At 44.8% G+C, this 22,076-nt stretch overlaps 1 protein-coding gene across 3 annotated transcripts in view; it reads right to left on the reverse strand.

Moving 5' to 3' along the window:
• CHD7 (chromodomain helicase DNA binding protein 7) overlaps positions 1-20,642 on the reverse strand; it is a 185,988-nt gene extending 165,346 nt beyond the window's left edge. For all 3 annotated transcript variants that reach the window (XM_045789040.2, XM_045789041.2, XM_045789034.2), the window contains exon 1: positions 20,337-20,642. The gene's annotated coding sequence lies outside the window, so the exon portion shown is untranslated. The remainder of the gene's footprint in view (positions 1-20,336) is intronic.
• Between the last annotated feature and the right edge of the window lie 1,434 nt (positions 20,643-22,076).

The raw sequence follows: 22,076 nt of genomic DNA on the forward strand, positions 1-22,076 counted from the left end.
GTCAGCGGAGCATGAGGTTGAAGAGGAGATGAAAGTTAATTCAACTGTAAGCTCCTTAAAGTCTTGCCCCAATTCTTAACTCTAGTTTCCTATGCCTTCCCCACCCCAGTAGAGAAGGCTCATAGGAAGGAAACAGAGGGGCTGTGACATGTTCCATAGGAATAAGGGGAGACACAGGGCCGACTATGCAGAAGAGGCCATCTGAGGCTTTTTAAAAAAAAAGGAAAAAAAGATAGCATGTAATAAAATAGCCCCCATCCCACAGTCCTGGCTGACTTTACAAAACTAAAAACAAGGCTAAAATATTGGTACTTGGCAATTTTGAAATCATCTCAGTTCTTGATGGTCACATAATTTTTTGGTGACATTAAAATACTTGGTTATATCACTTAAGATATAGGAATCTATGGGATAAAACAGAGAAGCCCCTGTCATATTGTACAAAACGTAGCTCCTACCAAAACCTGGCTACAACCTAAATCCACATGGCCATCTTAAAACCACCCCTTTTTTAACCACATAATGCAGGGAGAAGTCCAGAAAACCCTGACCAAGATATTACTAGCAAAATGTTCTAAAGGTTAACTGCTACAGGCATACTTTCAACCCTTTCTTTTAAAGATACTAATAACTAACTGTTCTCTAGTTGCGTTCATGCTCACCGTGATCCCAAGAATGCCGTTAACTACCATCTTTATTGGAAACCTTGTCATGCAAATAGATACCGGAGCTCTGAAATCTTTACACCCCTCACTTTCATCTTCTCTTTACAAAGAAACACAGCAAGCCATAACAGTATTAGTAACTGCTCGTTTTAATGAATGCCTAGTATGTGCAAGGCACTAAAGAAGGGACTATTATGAACCCCATTTTACAAGTGAGGAAACTGAAGCAGAGAGGTTAATTAACTTGCTCAAGGTCCTAAAGGTAGCTAAGTGTTGGAATTAGGTTTTAAACTCAGGTCATCCGATTCCTGAGCTCTTGGCTTTAACCTTTATGCCATGTGACCCGATCTCTAACTGTACATTTAGGGAATCTTTTTTTTTTTTTTAAGATTTTATTTATTTGTCAGAGAGAGAAAGTACGCACAAGCACAAGCAGGGGGAGCAGCAGGCAGAGGGAGAAGGAGAAGCAGGCTCCCCGCCCAGCAAGGAGCCGAATGCGGAACTCGATCCCAGGACCCTGGGATCATGAGCTGAGCCAACAGCAGCGGCTTAACAGACTCAGCCACCCAGGCGTCCCCATTTAGAGAATCTTTAAACTGCTACCATTTTATCTGCAGTTTTCTGTCTTATGGCTGGTGGAGGAGGAAGCTCTGATGTCCCTGTAATAGGTCCACATTTGGGTCTGGAGAAGTCTACCTGACCTGAATTCTTCACATACTAGCCTCACACTATCTGATGCAAAATCCTCTCAAATTATCCTAGACACAAAAATATTAAAGGGGGTCCTTCCTTTCATTTTATCACAGAGTAGTGAGATTTTAAACTTCTTCATAAACAAGAACCATTCGTTTTACTACTTTTGCATATGTAAAAATGTGGGCACTAGCCTAGTAAGCAGCTCAGAATCTATACTCAAATAGCTGATTGTTTGTCAAGTCAGGTTTTTCGTGATTAACAGTACATTTCTTGTTTTCCTATGAGTTTTAATTGATGTTGGCATCAGTCTTGTGGACTAGTCTCGGTGACACTGTGTTATGGTACCCAATGTATGGACAGCAGTCTGGCAGATTAACACTACAGAAAGTTTTCCATTGTCTGCTTCTGTTCGGTCCAGGAGCCAGGCAGGGTCGTGCTGAAATACATGATTCATGAGTGCATCTCTGCTGTACTCTACGTGCACACAACACACGAAGCAAGGTGGGTTAGAGATGGCACCAGGTGTGATTAAAGTGACATTTAACTGTGAAATCTTTCTGCTCAAGATTAGAGGCTTAGGTTCCAATTTCAGATGCATTCAGGTGAATTTCCTTTTTGTTCAGTAAACAAAACTGAAATGTACAAGTAACTGCAAACTGAAGGTTTCTTGATTTTTTTAATCACCGTATTTCATCAATTCCAAGACATACTTTTTTTTCTCCACATTTCAATATATCACAAATAGGCCTTACAACTGATACCGTCTCAGATTTGATGAAATATGATAATAGAATGCAATTGCTTATATTCTGGATTCTATGGTTTTTAAGTTTTATATTACCATCAACTCATTAATCATAATTAACTTAGGGGATGATGTTAACAACTTGTCTCCATTCTTCCTTTTCTTACCCTCCTCTGTTTGCCATAGAAGATATAATAAAGAATGTGTGAGATAAATGCAAGGTAACATAACTTCAAGGAGACAAAAGCTTTGAAGCTATTTTATTCTAAGTGCAAAGCTGTTACCCTCCTGTGAAGAAAACAGAGCCTGTTTCTCTAGGCTGCATGCAGCCCAAATGTGTTTCTTCTACGAGAAAGACACAATTCCAAGGTGAAAGAGTTCCAGATGCTAAAGTCTTCCTACTAGCTTACATCAACTTGCTCCAAGACACAATAAGCCTTTTAACTCAAGCTCGAAAACCTCAAGGGCTTTCTCCTCCACCTCCCAAATATCAAAATCATGCTCACATATTTAAACAATTAGGTGAGACGTACAGAAGCTCGCACTAAATATGTCTGAAATTTGAGTGCTAAATGTGCAGTTAATATTAACCAAATTCAGATCTCATCTACAGAAATGTTTTTAAAGATGATTCTTGTTTTCGAGGGGAAAAAAAAGATTCTTGTTTCCTTTGACTTCAGAAAACTTAAAAAGTGTAGGGGGAGGCCTTTAAATTTAACTTACTGCAGAACAAAATTTCTTTGGGATAAAAAAAAAAAATGAGCCAATTATTGCTAAGTGATCTAGAAAAAAGAAAAACCCCGAGAGGAAAAAGTTGGGAGTATCTGTTTCAAAAACATAACCAGCTAAGATTATTTTTTTCAGAACATTTTCCTGGCCATACCACAAAACACTGAAAAATTGTCAGACCATCCTTCCCTATAAGGTACCAGACAGCTTCTTGGTGGTGGTTAGTGTTTTTCCTGATTGTAAAAATACCTTTCAGTTCAAAATTTAAAAAATAAAAAGATTAAAATAAAAACCACCTGCAATCCAAATAACTAACATTTACTGAGTGCTAACGATACAAGAAGCACTGTGTGAAGTATTTTAAATGCACTGTTACATTCATCTAAATAAGCTCAGGAGATAAGCATTATCATCAACTCCTTCTTACAGCTCAAGAAACTGAGTCTTGGGGGTGCCTGGGTGGCTCAGTCGTTAAGCCTCTGCCTTCAGCTCAGGGCGTGATCCCAGGATCCTGGGATCGAGCCCCGCATTGGGCTCCCTGCTCCGCTGGGACCCTGCTTCCTCCTCTCCCACTCCCCCTGCTTGTGTTCCCTCTCTCACTGGCTGTCTCTCTGTCAAATAAATAAATAAAATCTTGAAAGAAAGAAAGAAAGAAAGAAAGAAAGAAAGAAAGAAAGAAAGAAAGAAAGAAAGAAAGAAAGAAAGAAAGAAACTGAGTTTTAGGCAAATTAAATCAAAACTTGCCTATGGTCAAAGAGCTAATAAGTTACTTGTCCAAAGGTCACACAGCCAATAAGCTGTTAGAGATTCAAACCAGATCTATTTAACTCAGGAATCAGAGCTTTTAACTAAGTGAAACTGCCAATCCCTGAAACCACTCATTTTTTTAAATTGAGGTATTTTCCCCTAGTCTTTTCATATGCCTATAATTTGTATAAAATTGTGACCACGGTTAATATTATTTTGTACCCTACTCTTACAAGCTTTATATTTTTTAAAAACCATGATTTGTAATGCTTGCATAATATTCTAACATATGACTATAACACAAATTTAACCATTTGCAATTTTTCACTCAGAAAAAATGCTGCAACTTCTTATTCGTAATAGCTGATTGCATTTCAGATTTTTCCTTAGGATACATGGCTGATACTTCAATGGCTATTTATAAATGTCTTGAGACATATAATCTCCAGTTTCATTCCAAAATATTTGCGTTTATTGAACTTCAGACAGCACTGAGTATGCAAGTTTCACCAATATTCTGGCAGCATCAAGAATATTTTTTTAATTTTTACTAATTTGACAAGGAAGAAAGAAGTATCTCATTTTAATTTGAACTTCTTTTATTATTCCACAATATGAAAATGTTCATGTTTGCTGGCAATTAAATTTCCTTCTATGCATTACCTACTGATATCCTTTACCGCTTTTCCATTGGGCTGCAATGGTTTCTCTGCTGTATTTTCTCACAGAAAATGCTGATGCGTCTTTTTAACAGATCCACACACATACAGAGTAGATGAAGTATAAAACATGAGACTGTTCTGCCTACTGCTGGAACACATACATTTAAAAGAAAGTTGAACTGGAGTAAACTGGTGAACTTCAGTTAGTAGTAACTGCACAGCCTTCTTAGAGACTCCTGATCAAACTGCCATTGTGCTGTTTTGACTCTGAAATAGTGTTAATGTTCTATAAGATGCTGTCATGTTATTCTGACAGTGCCATGCTGTAAATGACATTTACAAAAATAAAGTCAAGCTACATGTGAAAATAGTTCCAAAATCATCTTTATAAGATCCTTTTATTTAAAACACCAAACGAACAAAAACGGTTTAGTATTTTGCTGTTTCTTGACCCGCAAGTTGCACAACCTCTGTCAGTTAAGTCGCTTTACTTTGGAGCCTTTCTAACGTGATTGTTTTTTCTTTTTATACATCTTACCCTCCTCAAATGTTTTCTATTTTTCAGTCTAAGTTCAGAATGTCAAACCTGAGTTCTCATCGAAGCCATTCTCAGCCCCACACCAGGCCCCTTGGAGTGACCAGCTCCCACCCCATCCTCCCCTTCTGGCCCAGTCTCAACCTCTCCTCTTCGCCTTCCCCGTACTCAGGGTCTCACCACTACTGCCTGGCCAACTCCAACTGCTCTGACTTTTTGCCTCTAGTCCCTCTTCAACTGCAATCCATCACATGTTGCTAAACTAACCTTTCAACTCCATTCCATCACATAATGGAAGTCAGGATCTAACACTCTGAACTTCCAATTTCACCATAGCCCACACCCTCCTTGTCTATCCCAACCCTGCTCCTTTCTTCCTGGCCAACTCTGTTCCTCCCTGAGCCAGATGGCCTTGCTCAGCCACGCTGGACTGACCCAGGGGCGGAGAGGAGGAGGGGACAGGTGCACCGCAGCGGCTGTGTCATTCTCTCCCAGTTCCTATTCCCCTGAGGAGGACACTGGGAATGAAAGTTCCCTGCAGGTTGCTCTGGGCTAGCCGTCTGCTCCCTGCCCGGACCCTTGGCAGACGGTGTCTCCATGCTTTTGTTCATATTATTTCTCAGCTACTTCAACCTACCAAAAGACAGGGCAAGTCAGACCTCCTGATTCCTTTCTCCATTACCAAGCCCTACACTGGCTGCTTCCAGTTGCTCCTAGACTGACAGCATCACACCTTTTTAGCACTTAATTACACACTGTGCTATCCTGTTCCACACTGTCACATGTGGATTAACCTGCAGTTCCTAGCTGTGGATAACAATTTTAGTACCTCCCATGAAACTTATAATTTTACATGGGCACACCTTCACAAACATCAAAGTCATACTAAAAAGGCAGCAAACATATTCTAAAGATTTGGATACTCATAATTCTATTACCTTTGAAAGGAGTTAATGAAGTAACAGCTTTCACCAGGCACATCCAGATTGCCAAAAAACAAAAAGACTGTATTATAAACCTCACACAGAAATTGCCATTTTCTCCTTAGAGATGTAAATCTGAAAACATTATTGAATTTTTCCCTGCCATTACTGGCCATGTCTTTGCATTCATTAAAGTCCTTCCTAGAACTGACATGGGTACGGACAGCCCTTTATGCAAAAGCTCACTCTAACAGGATTCGGACAGGTCCAGTTTTCTGTAACCCCATTGCTAAAAAGCCTGATGTACTCACAGCGAGCTGGGAAGTCAGGCATCTGCCTCAATTTCAGGGTCACCAAATGGTTCCGCATGCTACCACCACCCACTCCAGTAGTTACTTAGGTCACGCCCAATTCAGCCAGCAGTTCCCTCCGGAAAGGATTTCAGGAGCTAATTTAACAGTTTCCCTCCAACACAGTCTTAGAACATGGACATCATTGTGCTAACCCACAAACACACTGGATGAACCCACAGCGCATCTTACGAACCTAATCCAAACGACGCCACCGTGGAAAACCACGTTCGGGTCAAATGCCAGGACCGTGATGATGGGGTTTGAGGAGGCCGGAATAAGTCTCTCCGCCCCTTCCCCACCCACGTTCTGAACCACCTGGGAGACAGCCAAGCAAGGGGTGCTACCTGCCACTGAGAAGGCCAGCAGGGCCTCAGGCACAGGGCAACCTCGCACTGCCTGAGACCGAGCCTCAACAGTCAACCTGTCAGGCCCAGCCGCATGCAGCAGCCTCTGTCGTGGAGGCTGCCCCACGGGGAGCAGAGCTGGAGGGAGGGCCCACGCATCGCAGGAAGCCGCGCCCCACAGCCGACTCCTTCTAAAGGCCCAGTCCGGGTGGTGGGATGCAGGCAGCGGCAGCCCAGGCACAGAAGGAAGATGCGAAAGGACAGGAAGGAGGGGAGGGCTCCCCTAAACACTGGTTACTGCCCTGCTCGCCTCCAGTGCAACTAACAATGACGGCAATGGCCCAGCAGGCCCGGACCACGCTCTAATAGCCAAGCGGGCGTCAGGGAGAGTGCAACGTAGTGGAAGAAGCGAGGATGCCAGGACACAGGCATGGGGCACCCTCTGAAGAGAAGGAGCCTGCAACACAGCACCGGCAGCCAGGATCCAGGGGCCAGGGACTGCCCACGTCAGTGCAGGCTTGAGAACGGGAGCCGAAATTCGAGAGGAAGAAGTGGGTTTGGAGTTTTGGGCTTTTGTTATGCCTTGGCAGGAAGAAGGAGGTGTTAGGAAGACTTAGGTTTTAGACAGTTTGGGGACACTGAGGATAGAAGTATGGGAGAGATACTGGAAACAAAAATACAGATTTAGGAGTTCATCACACGGAAACAAGAACTGAGGCTGTGGGCCTGAACTAGGCTCAAGAGCAGACCAAGACAGAAACCCTGAGTGTAGGCTGTCCGCAGGGAGCAGGAAGGAGAGCAGGGAGGAACTGTGGGAACACCGGAGGCAAGGCCCCAGACGGAGCCTCTGTGCCAGGGTCCAGGGAGACCGGCATCGAGAGGACGGAGCTGTCTGTGAGTGCTAAACCAGAGAGGAAGGGAGGACAGTTGAGAAAAAGCCTCCGTGTAGATGCTGTCTTTCGCCCTCTCAACAGGAGCATGGAGTCTCCTAGGGAGTATTATGCTAGCAAGTGCTCAACGACAGCACTAACCCACGCGCCAAATTGCGTAGAGAGCATGCTCATTTTAAAGTCAGCACATGTCCTTGCAAATGATACTTGACCCAAAATAGTACTTACTGCTGCACGTTAGCCTACTTGTTGGTCATACCCCTACCACGTAAACCAGAACGACACACAAAACAAAGTTTAATTCTTCCGTGGCAGGAAGGAAAATCGAATGTAAAAAATACGGAACAAGCCATTCTCCATCCCTTTTTGACACCACCTTTAAAGTGGACTATGCTTTTAAACTCTTAACCCATCTTCGCCTTCTCTATTAATCAGCACACCAAATAGCAGCTACATCTCGCTCATTTGCATGTAAGAGAATAACTTACAACGCTGCAAAAAATATTGTAAGAATATATTGAGTTGGGTTTCCTTTTTTCTAAATTGTTTTATATTTCCCAGGTATACCCACTGTGTAACTACCACATTTGCCTAAATGTGTGGTTTTTTAGAGTACATCAGAGACACCAAGATAAAAAGTCAGATTTTGGATGGCCCACAGAGATTCCCAATCAGTAGGATGGGCGTGGAGAAATCTGTGTTTTTAGCAAGCACCCCGGATGACTCTGCCAATTCTAAAGCATGACGAATATCTATTTCATTAGTTACTCTAATCTTACCATGTCAACTTTTAAAACAACTACATAAAATCCTGAAAATCACCTAAATGGACTCGTTTCATGGGTCCCTTGAAGAAAACAGATGAAAAAGCTAGCTCAGCCCAGCTCACCACTCCACTCTTACTTAAAGACCAACGGAAGCGTTATTTCTGCAAAGCAACCTCATAGACCTTCTGAATCCTGGTGAGGTGGAAGGTGGAAAGAAGGAGGAGATAAAAACATTGTTTAAAAAGCTACTTTTCTGTCCTAAGAATGATGGATGATCATTTTCTATGCAACTGCTTCAAAACAGTGAGAAAAGGGAAAGGTGGAGTTGCTTTCACAAAGGAGAACATTGGGAGAGCAAGAAAAACACAAGTAAATTTCACAGGGATAGGAATTAATGCTGTAGTGCTTCCAATCATTTGAATCACTGACCCATTTTCTCACCTCTAGCCTAGAAGGTGAAACAAGTCAATCTCTTCCTAGAGCCAACAGCTGGCCCAAGCAGTCATTCTTAGAGAAGGCAAAGGTAATGATCAGTCATTTTTCAGGTCTGCCAAGAGAAGACATTATTGTTATTATTGCCATTATTATTGCAGCAGTGACCCATCAAGGTAAACCCCAATGATGTGGGCATTTCCCGAGGTTCTGAAAAGCCTGAGCTGTAGAAGATGACAGCCGGTCCCAACATCAACCATTCTGCTCACAAAAACCTGGGTTCCTGTGCAGCTCCCTGGACAGCACATTGCCTTTTGCACCCCACACAGAGACAGTCCAACAGCACCATGACACACACTTGCCAGCCAGCAATCCAGTTACAGCAGATTTCCCACCAGTGGGCTCACCCGTGTGGGGAAAGCACCCGACTATGTTACCACACCGTGTTCGTACAACTGTATCTGACAGCACGTAAGACAGACGCGTCCTTATCCTGCTGCACCCCAGCAGCTAAATGGAATGGCTCTCAGCAGCCCATACTAGCCACAAAGTTCCTTATAACACCAGGCCAGATGTTTATTTTTGTTTTTTAATGAGGGGGGAAACGGAAAACTTAAAATGCTAATTCTGGTGACAAACCAGCTCTGAAACTTAACACAATCAAGACTTAAAATTAAAATTTTATCGCACCAAAAAATGGCAAAATTTAAATTTCAACTAGAAGCTCGCTGTATTCAAGCTAGTCAACAGTTTCTTCGGTTGTAAAGGGCGGGGCGGGGGGGAACCTATAAACATGAAGAAAATGTAGAAACATATCGCCACAGAATATTTCTATGAGGCAAAGTAGTATCAGCATTTAGGGCCTTTTCTTTCTTTCTTTTCTTTTCTTTTTTTAATCCTCTGGAAAAGGAACACACATCCACCCCATAACATACAAGTCTACTGATTTATACATTTGAATTTTATACTGATCTAAACCATGCATTGTATGGTTGGAGAAGATGGCCTGCTGTCTTGTGTGTTAGCAGGAGCAGTTTACAAGGAGGACGCATATTCCCCCAAGTTAATGCGTCTATGAAGGACAAGTGACTGCGAGCCTAAGTAGCATCCTGCCTGGGCAACTCAAGTCCTGTGTAATGAGGAAAAGATGTTAAGTGAATTACATCTTGGATAAACACTAGGAAGGAACGTTCGGGAATGCCAATTCTCTAGCAAGCTGAATACTCTGACGTTGGCTAGGTCTTGGACTGGTAAACAAAAATAGCGCTGGGACACCAGGAAGTCTTGCAATGAACATGTGTCTTTAAGGCTGAAAGCATTTGCAATTAATAAGATACAACATCTGAGGAAAAGAAACTTCACTGATTATAATCCATTAATAGACACCTTTCTGCCTCTCACTTTCTTTCCAGGAGGTCCCCCTCCCAAGCACAGGTATATAAGACCTCGATAAGCTCATCCTACCCTTCTCCCTTCTAAGGCCTAAATCCGTTTGTTGATGGGACCATCGACTCCTGCAGAGAGGTTAATGCCACAGGCTACTAAATGAGCCTGTCCTCATTTGCATCCCAAATCCACCTTTAACAGCTGTGATTTGGGGCAAATTTATTACACAATCTCTAAAACTCCATTCCCTCGCCTATAAATGGCACGTATTGTTCCTACCTCAGCATTTTTTGTTGTTTTAAGATTTTGTTTATTTATTCGACATGGGGGGAGAAAGAGAGAGAGAGAGCGCGAGCACAAGCGGGAGAGGGGCAGAGGGAGCAGACTCTCTGTCTGTCGAGCAGGGCGCATCAGGGCCCTATCCCAGGACTCCGGGATCCTGACCCAAGCTGATGGCAAACGCAAGACTGAGCCACACAGGTGCCCCTCTACCTCAGCATTCTGATTAATCCTACTTCAAAATTCAGTGAAAACAGTTCATGTAAATAAGGAGTTTAGCAAACGTGAACTCACAAAAAAAATCCATGCTCTGTGTTAGCTACTGAGATCAAGCCCTTAGAGTCAGTCACTGTTACTTAAGAAACTTTGATTTTGATACAATTTCCCAAACTTGCAATAAAGATGCAAGAACAGTACGAGGAACTCCCATACATCCATATTTATCAACTGTTTACATTTTGCCCGACCATTTTACTTTGCCCTTAAAAAGTTACTTTTAAGTGAAAATAAAATGGAATAAAATAAAAGTTGTCTACACTCCATCTCTTCCATTGTCATGCCAGTCTGGATAGCAGTGGAATTCCAAGGAAACTATCCCAGAGCCTTACCCTTCCAGGGGAACGGAACCCTCCCACTCTTTTGTGGCTACTCCAAACCCTGGCCCCAAATCTACTTTCATTTTAGATCCCATCTTGTTTTCTTCCTTAAGCAATAAAGAGAATTTGGAAAGGACAGGAATGAATCAAATGTTCAGCGACTTGAAGACCTGTGAGAGCGTGAGAACACTCTGTAGTATTCTCCAGTCTGAACTGGGAAGTTCTAATATTCCAGAACTGATCGCATATGCCCACACCACTGTCTGGGATCACATTATCCAGCATTCTGGGAGAAGTGTAAGTTTGGCGAAAAGAAGGAATGACTGGTTTGCTAGCAAGAAAGTCACCATTCAGGCTGCAGATGGGTATCTTATAGCTTGAAAGGAAGAACTAGTCCCTCAAATTTGTCATTTTTAGTAGCTGGAATATCTCAACTGCCTCTCAGTAACCAACAAGAAGTTAGCCAAACAACATCTGGACAAGGACACATATAATTTTATGTCTACTCCCCAGGAAAAGTGAAAATGGTATAGTCGATCACTACTGCAGGCCACTTATTCTTTCTAGTCATAATTCAGGGCTATGGGGACTTCTTAAATTAAAAATACAGTAGGCACAAACAGAGGAAGTGTGGACAGAAATAACCTGGACTGACTGGATACACTAACAGGGTATGATATAGGATGACAGGGTGTTCCCAGTATTTTTAACAGACCTCTGTCTACTAAGACAGAAATGATGGTCTCAGAGCTGGTCAAGGACACAAGATGGTTAGACATGCACATTCTGGACACTGGCCAATCTGGATTCAAATTCCTCCTCCATCACTTGCTAGCACTGTAAGTCCCTAGGCAATTTAACCCCTCAACCGACGTCTCCTCATTTATAAATGGAGATGGTAACTCTACTTATTTCCTAGGTTCTGATAGGTAAATGAAACAACCCATTAAAACACTTAACATAATGCCTACTTGACCGGAAATGCTCCATAACTAACTGCTGGTTAGTAGCTATGGTTATTACTGTTATTTGCAATGCTGTTTTGCTATTTCTACACCATTTTAGCTGATTGCCCCAACACACACCTAATAGAAAAAATAAAGTTTCTTAATTTAATCAAGATTTTTAAATTCTCAAGATGAGTCTGCATGATTTTTCTGACAAGATCAATACACCTGCAATTGGCCAAAGCAAAATTCCAGGCACAAACAAGGTCAAGTATATAAGAATATAAAATACTGCAATAGAGAGGTTTCAAAAAAGTTCACCTTGAGGATGTAGGCTTAACAGTTTCAGTATGTTAGTCTCGTCCATAAATAAAGTAATTTCTAGACCCATACACATTAAAATACATCACCAACCAAGGCATATTTTTGATCGTACACCTGTGCACAAATTGATTTTATTATTCACTTAGTGCAATGGCAGGAACTGCCTTGGAAACTAAAGCATGCTAATAATTCTATAAGGGACTTTCTCACTATTTGCCTCTTAGTATCAAGTTAAAGGTGACAGTTTTTAGGTGTGTTTAAATAATAGTACACCTACTAATTATGTTTTAAATATCAACAGATTCTGTTATGGGTATATTACAGAACAATAAAAAGAGAACAAAGTGGACTCTTTAAAAGATTAAAGTAGTCCCCCAACTTACCACAGGACTAGGGGAAAAAATTAATTACTGAGGTATCACATATCCTTTATCAGACCTACTGCAACTACAAAGTAAAAATCTCCATTTTAAGTGGTGGATACCAGGGAGAGTATATAACACGTCAAAGCTAACACAGGTGTCTAATTCCCTGCCTTTCCCTCCACAAAGTCTCAATGTGGCAATCCAGGTCCCAACTGTCCCCATGCTGACAGTGGCTCTTTGCCTGACGTGCCCCGCCCCGCGCCCCATATATGAGATACATGGTGGAAAACTCAAACCTGCTATCTCACTGGTGTTGCAGAGTGGAGGTGGGAGGGGGCAGGACAAATAAACATCCTCTTTATTCTTCCACTAAAACCCACATCACAGGAACCTGCATGCAGCTTTCCATTTAGTGTCTACACCTCTGAGAAGGCAATGATTTCTTAAACTATAAGAATACGCTGTTGATGAGACCAAACAAAAAAATATACCTTTAAAGAAGTTTTTGAAAACTTAAAACTACCGACTTGAAGAAATAGTGCAACAAGTAAACTGCCGCAGAGCAGGTGACAACAGTCTGTCGGAAGGTAGAGTGAGCGTGCCCAGCTGCTCTACTACGCCACCACGGGAAACACACTACTCGAGTTTTGTTGTTTTTTTTTAAGATTTTATTTATTTATGTGACAGAGAGACAGCCAGCGAGAGAGGGAACACAAGCAGGGGGAGTGGGAGAGGAAGAAGCAGGCTCATAGCAGAGGAGCCCGATGCGGGACTCGATCCCGCAACGCCAGGATCACGCCCTGAGCCGAAGGCAGGCGCTTTAACGACTGCGCTACCCAGGCGCCCCATCGAGTTTTTAAACTCCAGATAATCGCTTGGAACGGCTAGAGGTAAAACCGTCACATGAAGCATGTCCCTACAGTCAATCTGCGTCCCTGAATCTGCCTGTAAAGCCACACAACCTTGCCTATTCTGAAGGGGACAGGAAGAACTCAAGGAGACTTGACCACGTCACAGTGGCCACCAGAGAAGCCTATGACAAACAATGTCAGTGAAAGTGCCTTTGACACAGACCCCTACCCAAAGGCAAGGATTCCCGGGAACGATATCTTTATGCACACCAAGATCAAAGTCAGATTTATAACAAAAATAAGTGGGTAATATCATTACCTACATAAACTAACAAACACAAAAATACAAACACTTCCTTCAAAAACCATTTCAAGATAAATGTTCAGGATTTTTGTAATCTATCTCACTAGAAGCTTTTCTGGATTTATCAGTTAGCATCTCTCATTTGCTACCAACCGTGCTGTATAATCCACTTTTTATAATAACTGAACAAAGTGGCTTTTAAGATAATTTACATAGGAAAGTTATACATCCTCTAAAAAACAGGTAAGGATTCTGACCTAGGATGGCATTTTCTCCACAACGATTTAAGTATCGTATTCATTTCTACCACACCCATTCTCAGTCTACGATGAGCAAACTCATACAAAGTGCTACATCTCAGGGGCGCCTGGGTGGTTCAGTCGTTAAGCGTCTGCCTTCAGCTCAGGGCGTGATCCCGGAGTTCTGGGATCGAGCCCCACATCGGGCTCCTCCGCTGGGAGACTGCTTCTTCCTCTCCCACTCCCCCTGCTTATGTTCCCTCTCTCGCTGGCTGTCTCTCTCTCTCTGTCAAATAAATAAAATCTTTAAAAAAAAAAAAAAGTGCTACATCTCAGGCCAGTAACAAAGTGACCTATATTAGGCAAATAACAAAGGTTTCTTCTCCCCCCGCCCCATTTCACTGACCTTCACCAGCACCCCTTGGTGGACTCACCATACACCATCTTTTGAGGAACCTAGCAGATGATTTGGGGAAAGTTTTGGATTGCCACTAGCAAGGGGAAGAAAGCGGAGCAACGGCATCATGGTCACTATCTGCTACCTCAGCGACATGTTACAAGAGCTGAGAAACACCCTCCTCAAATCTGGTCCTCATGAGTTGCTCCCTGCCTCAGTGAAGGGCAACACAGTCAGCTAGCCAAGCAGTGTATATGCCAGAAACCTACATTCCCTGACACCTTTTTCTCCCTGAGAGCAAATCTATCTTCAAGTCCTAGTCACCAAACCTCCTAAGTATTTTTCACACCAGGCCATTTTTCTCCATTCCCACAGCCACCAATTTGTCCAAACCACTATTATTTCCCCATCAAATGGACCACAACAACCAGCAGGCTGGATGCTGTCCCTAACCTATTCTACCTCTTCCACCCCACCCAGCAATCCCATCTTCTTCAGAAAATAAATCTGTTCATGTCAAACACTGCTGAACACTCATCAGTGGCTCTGCAACTTCTTTTCAACTCCCAAATTCCGTATTCCATAGTCCCCACCCAAGCTGGCCTCTCCGTCTCTTGAGTCTCCTGTATCTGCTCTCCGTAGACCTCAAACACACTACCTCCCTCTAGGTTAGCTAATGCCACCCTCCTCTTCTAGCATCATTTAGATGGCAGTGCTACAGCCACTTCCTAAGGGCTGACACCCCATACAGTCAGATGGACCCCCAAGTCACTCTCATTCCTCCCAATACCACTGCGTAGCACCTAGGACACTGCAGTTGCTTTATTTATGTTTTGTGTGGGTCCACCATGTCTTCTTATGGCACCACTGTATTTCCAACACAGCACCTTTCAGGTGACAGGTACCCAATAAATACAAGAAAACAGACAAACCAGGAAAACTGATTGTAGTCCAGGGTCATCTGCTGCTAGAGCCTAGCCTGACACCTACAGCACTTCAGGGGCTAAAAGGGCCACTAAGGAAAGTGTCACCGATTCTACTCTGGCAGAAGCAAACAAGCCCAAGGACCAATCAGCCTTTTACTACCAAGTTATGCTTCTATATTACTATTCTACATTATTTTTTAACAGAACCCACTAAAAATATTTCACTGAGAAAACAATCATGTTTTCAGTCACCTAACATTAGTTAAAAGGTACAGAAATCTAGTTATGATAATGAATACAAGCTTCTAAAATGAAAACAGTAATCAAATCTTGGAATAATTATCTCTGCATTTTTCTAGATGGATAATCATAGTTTTTTACAAACAAAAAACAAAAACCCTCCAAACCATTACACAGTACAAATAAATTATTATTGGCTTAAGAACACCTTTAAGAGCTGTGCTAAATTCTTAAGCCAAAGGTACTTTTGGTCAGAACCTAAGAGGGAGGTCTAGACTTCCACGACCAGCTCAGTCTTCCAACAAAAACAAACCCAGTACCTCCCCTACACCAGCACCAAGCTAGGCACCAAGAAGACAACCATGACCAAGACAGCTCTGCAATAGTGGGTGACCAGCCAGAGGCAGCTCATTTAATTAATCTCTCTGGGCTTTAGTTTCTTAATCTGTAAAATGAGAAAGTTAGACTAGCTCTCTAAGGTCCTCATTCTCTAAATACCCAAAGATTCACTAATGATTGTAAGATAAATTTTTATTTGATGATATGATTTCCTACTTCTATTCATTATTTTTATCACAAAGGTGTGGTTTCATTTAAGAATTTTAATATATTGATAAAAATAAAATATAAAAGAGCAGCAGTAGCATTTTTAATTACCTTCCTAGCTCCTAACTACCCCCATAATCAGCTATGGACTTCTGCCTGCCATAATTGCAAACCAACCTGAAATACAACATGACATCTTTTTATTCTTTGTAGAAAAATTAAGTGATCATTTGCTCCCAATTTCTTTTATAGTTTAACATCATTCATCAGCTTTGAATATCAAAGGGTTTTTTTTTTAAGAAGTAACGCAAAATAATGAAGTTTCCTAGGAAAAAAAGGAAAATTTTGTCACCCAAATAAATCTATAATCGCTTTAGAAACCTGGTAAGATATAACACTAAACTCTGAACTCCTAGTGACATAAAAAAGAATAGCTTTTTTAAAAAAAATACACAAACATGTCCACACGAATGGACAAGACAATGAAAGAGTCATACAGGGCCAATGTGTTCCTGACATCATCTCAACATCATCCAAAATGTTCCTTCGCCATCTTTCTTTTTTTAGTGAATTTAGCTATGTGACCTATATCTACTTAAGTGCTTGTTTGTTTACATCTAGAAACCATCTGAATACTGAAAGTAAATCCCTTTATTACAAAGCTGAAGCTTTAAGGGCCATTTTTTTTGTAGTCACACACTTTACTCAGCCCTGACTAAGCATTTTTATTCTTGCAATGCCTTATTTATAGATGTTTATAAAGTGGCCCTGGTGTCTGCTATCAAATCTGAAAGGCCATATATGGATAATAAAGGATGAAAGATAACTACTTCCAAAGTTAACCTTAAAAGTTAAAACTTGAGTATTTGGTCACCCAGAGAACTCTCTCTCCCACTAGACAGTAAACTCTCTGAGGGAAAGCACCGCTTCTTATTTGGCATTTACACACTGAAAGGCTTACCAATGATCACTGAAACAAGAGTAAATAAATGGATGGTGACTTTACTGCAAGCAAACTCTCTTAAGCACAGGGAATAAAATGTTGTAAGCCTCGGTCTGAAATAACTACCCTACACTTGGCACTTAGATTGCTCTTATGGGTCACACAGCTCGTGCACGGAAGCACTCAAATTGTACTCTCTCACAGATGAAAACACTCTTTTTCTTTTGACCTAATTGCTTAAAAACCATACTACAAATTTTATATTATTGACTGTGTTTGTATAAGAAAAAAAGTTGTAATGTTTCTTTAATATGTTATTATAAATGTACTCCTCATGATATTCATTTTAATTCAATTAAAAAAAAGATTCTTATGAAAAAAAGTTTGGGAAATAGTCCTATAAGTCTCACTGATTAAAAACTAAACGAAGTGCAGCTGAATCTGTGAAAGTCCTATTTTAAAACTAAGTTACCAGATGCATTTTAAACTTCACTTCTCATATTTTAAACTTGGGGGAAAAGGCATTATCTTTTCCTCAAAAGAGGAAAATAATGTTTGAGTTTTTAAACCATCACCATTACGTATGATACAGAATCTGTATCATTCTTCTATCCTGACTTCCACGTCAAGACGTAGAAAAGGAAGTAATTTTTTAAATTAACTTAAAAATACACCTATTGATTAAACCAATATAGTATGGGAGTTTGGAATTCCCATTCCAGTCGATATTATTCTTATTCATTTCTTACCTAAAAATTCATGTGAATCTTGAAAAACCTAGACTAGAATTCCTCAGGCTTCAATGTACTGGCTTGCACAGAGGGAGAAAAAAAAAATAGAACGTTTCAAGAGAATATAAATTATAAAATACACAGCGCTGGAAAATAATTCTTAAGCGTCGTGGTGAGGAAATTCACCTGTTACAAGCCTCACAAAAACACACTACTCCCTTTATCAGGTCATCAAAAAGAGGAGAATGCCATATTCCCACTAGTGGCAAAATAAGAAAATTTGGTTCCTAAAATTTACTGCAAGTCCCTATCCATTTCCAAATTCTGTTTACTTTGTAACTTTTTTCTACAGCACAGATTTTTCCAGGGAAAATAAACTTTTCGTGAGCAAATCTGGAAGACATAAAATGTCTCCTACTTACTATCACCTAGAAAGGCAAACCGAGTACTGCTCCGTGCCCCAAGCATCTAGCTTTCAGCCTCTTTATTATCATTGTCAATGAATGGGCCCCAGTCAAATGAAAGCTGCCATTTTAGGGTAAAGACTGGAGGGCTTCTGTTGTGCAACAGCAAGACAAAAACACTCCGCGACAGATGTACTCTGGGGGCTGGGAGACGGATTCAACTTCATAAAATCACTGCTCAAGTTATTTCTGAAATAAGAATTACCCAGTACTCACACATTACTACAACCTAAATAGAATTATAACTGGGATAAATCAGGTTCCCATGCTGTTAAGGTCGTAGTCACTAAGATTTGTTTGTCATCGTTAGAATGGATCTGTGAGGAAATAAAGAGAACTATATTTTTTCCTATTTGATTATTACGTATAGTGAGTACTCCCCCCTCTCGTTATTGGGAGAGAATTGGGGGGGAAATACACTCAACCTCTTTGAAAGGTATGGCCCGTTGCAAAGACGGCTTAAATTAATATTTTTAGAAAATAAAAATCAGGGCCTTCACATAAATCCTTTAAAAATAAATTAAAATATTCAACATACCCCAGAAATGGAGCCCAGAGGATGGACATATTTCAAGATAAGTTATTTAAATCGATTGCTAGATAATATACAATGGGAAACTAAAAAGTATACTTAGCGAGTGGAGAGCTGGATAGTGTATCTAATTCTAGCAATTCAAAAGGAAACTCTCCATGTGGGTTGCTACTTTTCTTTTGTCCATTGTCTGTTCAGAAGAGGGGGGAAAAAACTAGTTTAAAATCGAGGCGTGAACAGTCTCTAAAAGTGACCTCCGGGAAAACCGTCCGACCCATAGCAGGAGCACTCCCCGCGCCGCCCGCTCTACGGGGGCGCTCACAAAGCGGGCGGCTGGCCGGGAGTTTGGGGTGCGCTCCCACGGCGCGGGGCTCCTCGAGGCAGAGCCATCCGGAGAAAGGCGGCTTGGTAATGATGGCTGCTCGGGGCCGGCGGCTCCTTCCCCGGAGCCTCCCGACCCCCCCCACCCCCCGCCCGGGATCCGCCGCCTTCCCCACCCCCCCGGGCCGCGCTCGCCCCGCGCGGACGCGGCCGCACCGCAGCCCACCGGGTGCCCGCGCCCCCGCACCCCCGGTGAGCCCAGTCCCCGGTGCGAACCAAACAAACAACGCGTCCCCCGCCGCCCTCCTTCCTCTCCCCGCTGACCGCTTGGCCTCCAGCCACCTCGGCCGTTCACGCTCCGAACCGCGGATCTCTGCGGGGGCAGAGCGCACCCGAGCCACCTCGGGGGCCACCTGGTGACGCCCCCCCCCGCAGCGCTGACCCCCGGCGGGGTCGGGGGTGGGGGAACCGAGTTGCCTCAGGGGGTTAAAGTCGCTATTATGCAGTCGCCGCCGCCGGCCCGGCCAGCTCGGCAAGGTGGGGTCCCCTCCTCGCCGCGCCTCCCCGCGCTCGCCCCGGCCCCGCTCCCTTTCTTCTCCTCCTCGCGCACTTGGGAGCCGCCGGGGAGCCCCGAGAGCCCCCGGCTCCGGGCTCGCAACTCCGCGCCCGCGACCGGCACGGGTTGGGGTCCGGACGCCCCCAGCGCCGCGTGTTCGCGCCGCCCCCGCCCCACGCGGCGCCCCGCGCACTTTCCCCGCCGCCGACCCACCTCGCTCGGTGGCCGTCCCCGCGCGGGCCGGCGCCGCCGCGCCAGGAGGGACGCACTTTGTTCGCGCCGGTGCGGCCGCCGCTCCCGGCGAGCGCGGCGTGGTCGGTCCGGAGCGGGGGGCGGGGGCGGGAGGCGGGGGTCGCCGCCGTCCCCGAGCCGCCGCCGCCGCCGCTCAGCCGCCCCGCGCCCGCGCGCCCATCGCCCACTCGCACTTGAGTTGGAGCCCAACTTTTCCTCCTTCCTTTTTCTTTCGAATGGAGCCGGCAACTCGTGCTCGGCGCCGGCGGGAGGAAACGCGCTCGCGCTCCCCCGCGCGCAGACACGCTCCCTCCTGTCCCCCGTCCCCCCCCCACGCCGGCAGCACAACAAAAAGCCATTTACATGCGAGGAAGTGACCCTCGGCCGGACCGCGCGCCCCCGCCGCCGCCGGCCCAGCGGACGCAGGCAAAAGTTGGGGCGCCGGGCGGCGCTCGGGGCGCGGGTTCGGGCCCCGCGGGCGGCGACGCCGGCGACACGGCACGGGCGGCGCTGCGCTCCTGCGCCGGCCCCGGCCCCCGCCCGCCCTCGCCTCTCGCCCCGCACACGCCCAACTCCTCGCTCCCAACTCCTCGCGCGGCCCCGGCCCCGGCCCGGAGCGATTTCCTGCCGCCGCCCCTCCCGGAGGCGCCCGGCGAACTCTCGCGCTCACCGGGTCGGTCGGTAGGGCTCCTCCGCTGCCCTGTGCCGAGGGGAAAACAAAACGCAGAACGGGCTCCGGAGTTGGCTCGGCGGCCGCGGCCAAGGGGCTAATCCACGGGCGCGGAGTTGGCCGGGGGCGAACGGGGCTCTGGCGAGTTTCAGGGTCTCCGGTCCCCGGGCCGCCTCCTCAGCGGCGCTCCTTTGTGTAATTTCACTCGATTCAAGTTTAATCCGATAGTTCCCGAGCACGAGCGCGTCCGCACTACCACGGCTCAACCCCCGCGCCGCCGCCGCCGCCGCCGCCGCCGCCGCCGCTGCCGCCGCCGCCGCCGCCGCCGCCGCCGCGGCCCCAGCACGCCAGCGCCTGCGCGCGCCCGGCACGCCGCGCGCGCCCGAGGCCGCGGGGCCGCGCGCGCCCGCCGGCGGCTCCCTCCGCGCCGCGCCCGCGCGCCGCCACCTGACGTCAGGCGCGCCTGGCATAATTTATGCAAGAATTCGGCCGGGGTGGCGGAGGCCGAGGGAGAGGCCGAGAGAAAAGGGGCGGCGCGGGACTGCGGGGCCGCGGGCTGCGGAGGGCGGGCCGGGCGCCACTTCCCGTCCCCGGGCGGGCGCCGGCGCTGCGGGCGGTTCTCCCCGCCGGCCGGTGCGCGGCCGCCGCGCAGCCTCTCTGGCAGGGCTCTTCCGAGCGCTTGGCCGCCGCGCGGCAGCGCCCCGGGCGCGGGCTGGAGAGGGTGCCACGTTTCCCCGCGCGGCACCTTCCCGGAGTCAGGGTGCGCCGCCCCGGGGCAGGAAGCGGCGGCTGGGAGCCAGCAGCGATCCTCCTGGCCACAGCGAGGGGTTTCCAACGCTACGCGGACTGCAGCGGCTCGAGGGGTTTGGATGTCTCTTCTGTAATTATCTTTCAACTTGAAATTATTTTCCCACATGAAATTATTTAGAATGGACACATACCATTTCAACTAGATTTATCCTGGCTCTCCACATTGCTTTTCCTACCTCCTCGTTGACAGGACAGCCGGATCCACTACTAAATCAAGAAGTTTAACTAGATGGCGTTGATTTTGTTGAATTTGTTACCATGCCAAAAAAGGGAGAGAGAGCGCAATCGTTATGAAACAAAGAAATAGGTTGTGTGCCCATTATTAAACGTGTCAGGACTAGAGTGTTTTAATCATTCTTTGGCAAAAATGGCACTTTTATATGATCTCCTAACCTTTAATGTCCACACCTCTTCATCTGCTTCTCCTCCCGGTACAAAAGGAATAGTAAACCTGGAGAAATTTTTCCTGTATTAGTTTTCCTTTTAGGAGATAAATCTACAAACATTTACCAAGCACTTTCTGTGTGCGAGTTACTGGGCAATTATAATTCTTTTAAACTGTCAACAATTGTACACTTTAAGATGATGTTATTAGGTTGAAGATTACATTTATTGTTAATCAAGGAAGGAATTTTATCAATCAAAGATAGTCCTAAAATAGATACAGAGTAAAGCAACTTGCTATTATTAGACTTCAAAATAAACTGAAAAAATTGCAAAACTATGCAAAACATACTTTCTCCTCATTCACCACCTGTAGTGCTAAGATTAATCACAATATTTCTGTTTGAACAAAAGATTAATCAAAACCATTTTGCTACATAACAACTAGAACTACTCACTAATTTTGATTATACTAGCCTTAACCACTAAAACATTTATTTTTCAATTATTGGTAGTAGTTTTCTAAAGATTTGTTACATTATACTG

The sequence above is a fragment of the Ursus americanus genome, chromosome 9 (genome assembly GCF_024610735.1).
Source record: "Ursus americanus isolate L20-20 chromosome 9, mUrsAme1.1.p, whole genome shotgun sequence".
NCBI classification, from domain to species: domain Eukaryota; kingdom Metazoa; phylum Chordata; class Mammalia; order Carnivora; family Ursidae; genus Ursus; species Ursus americanus.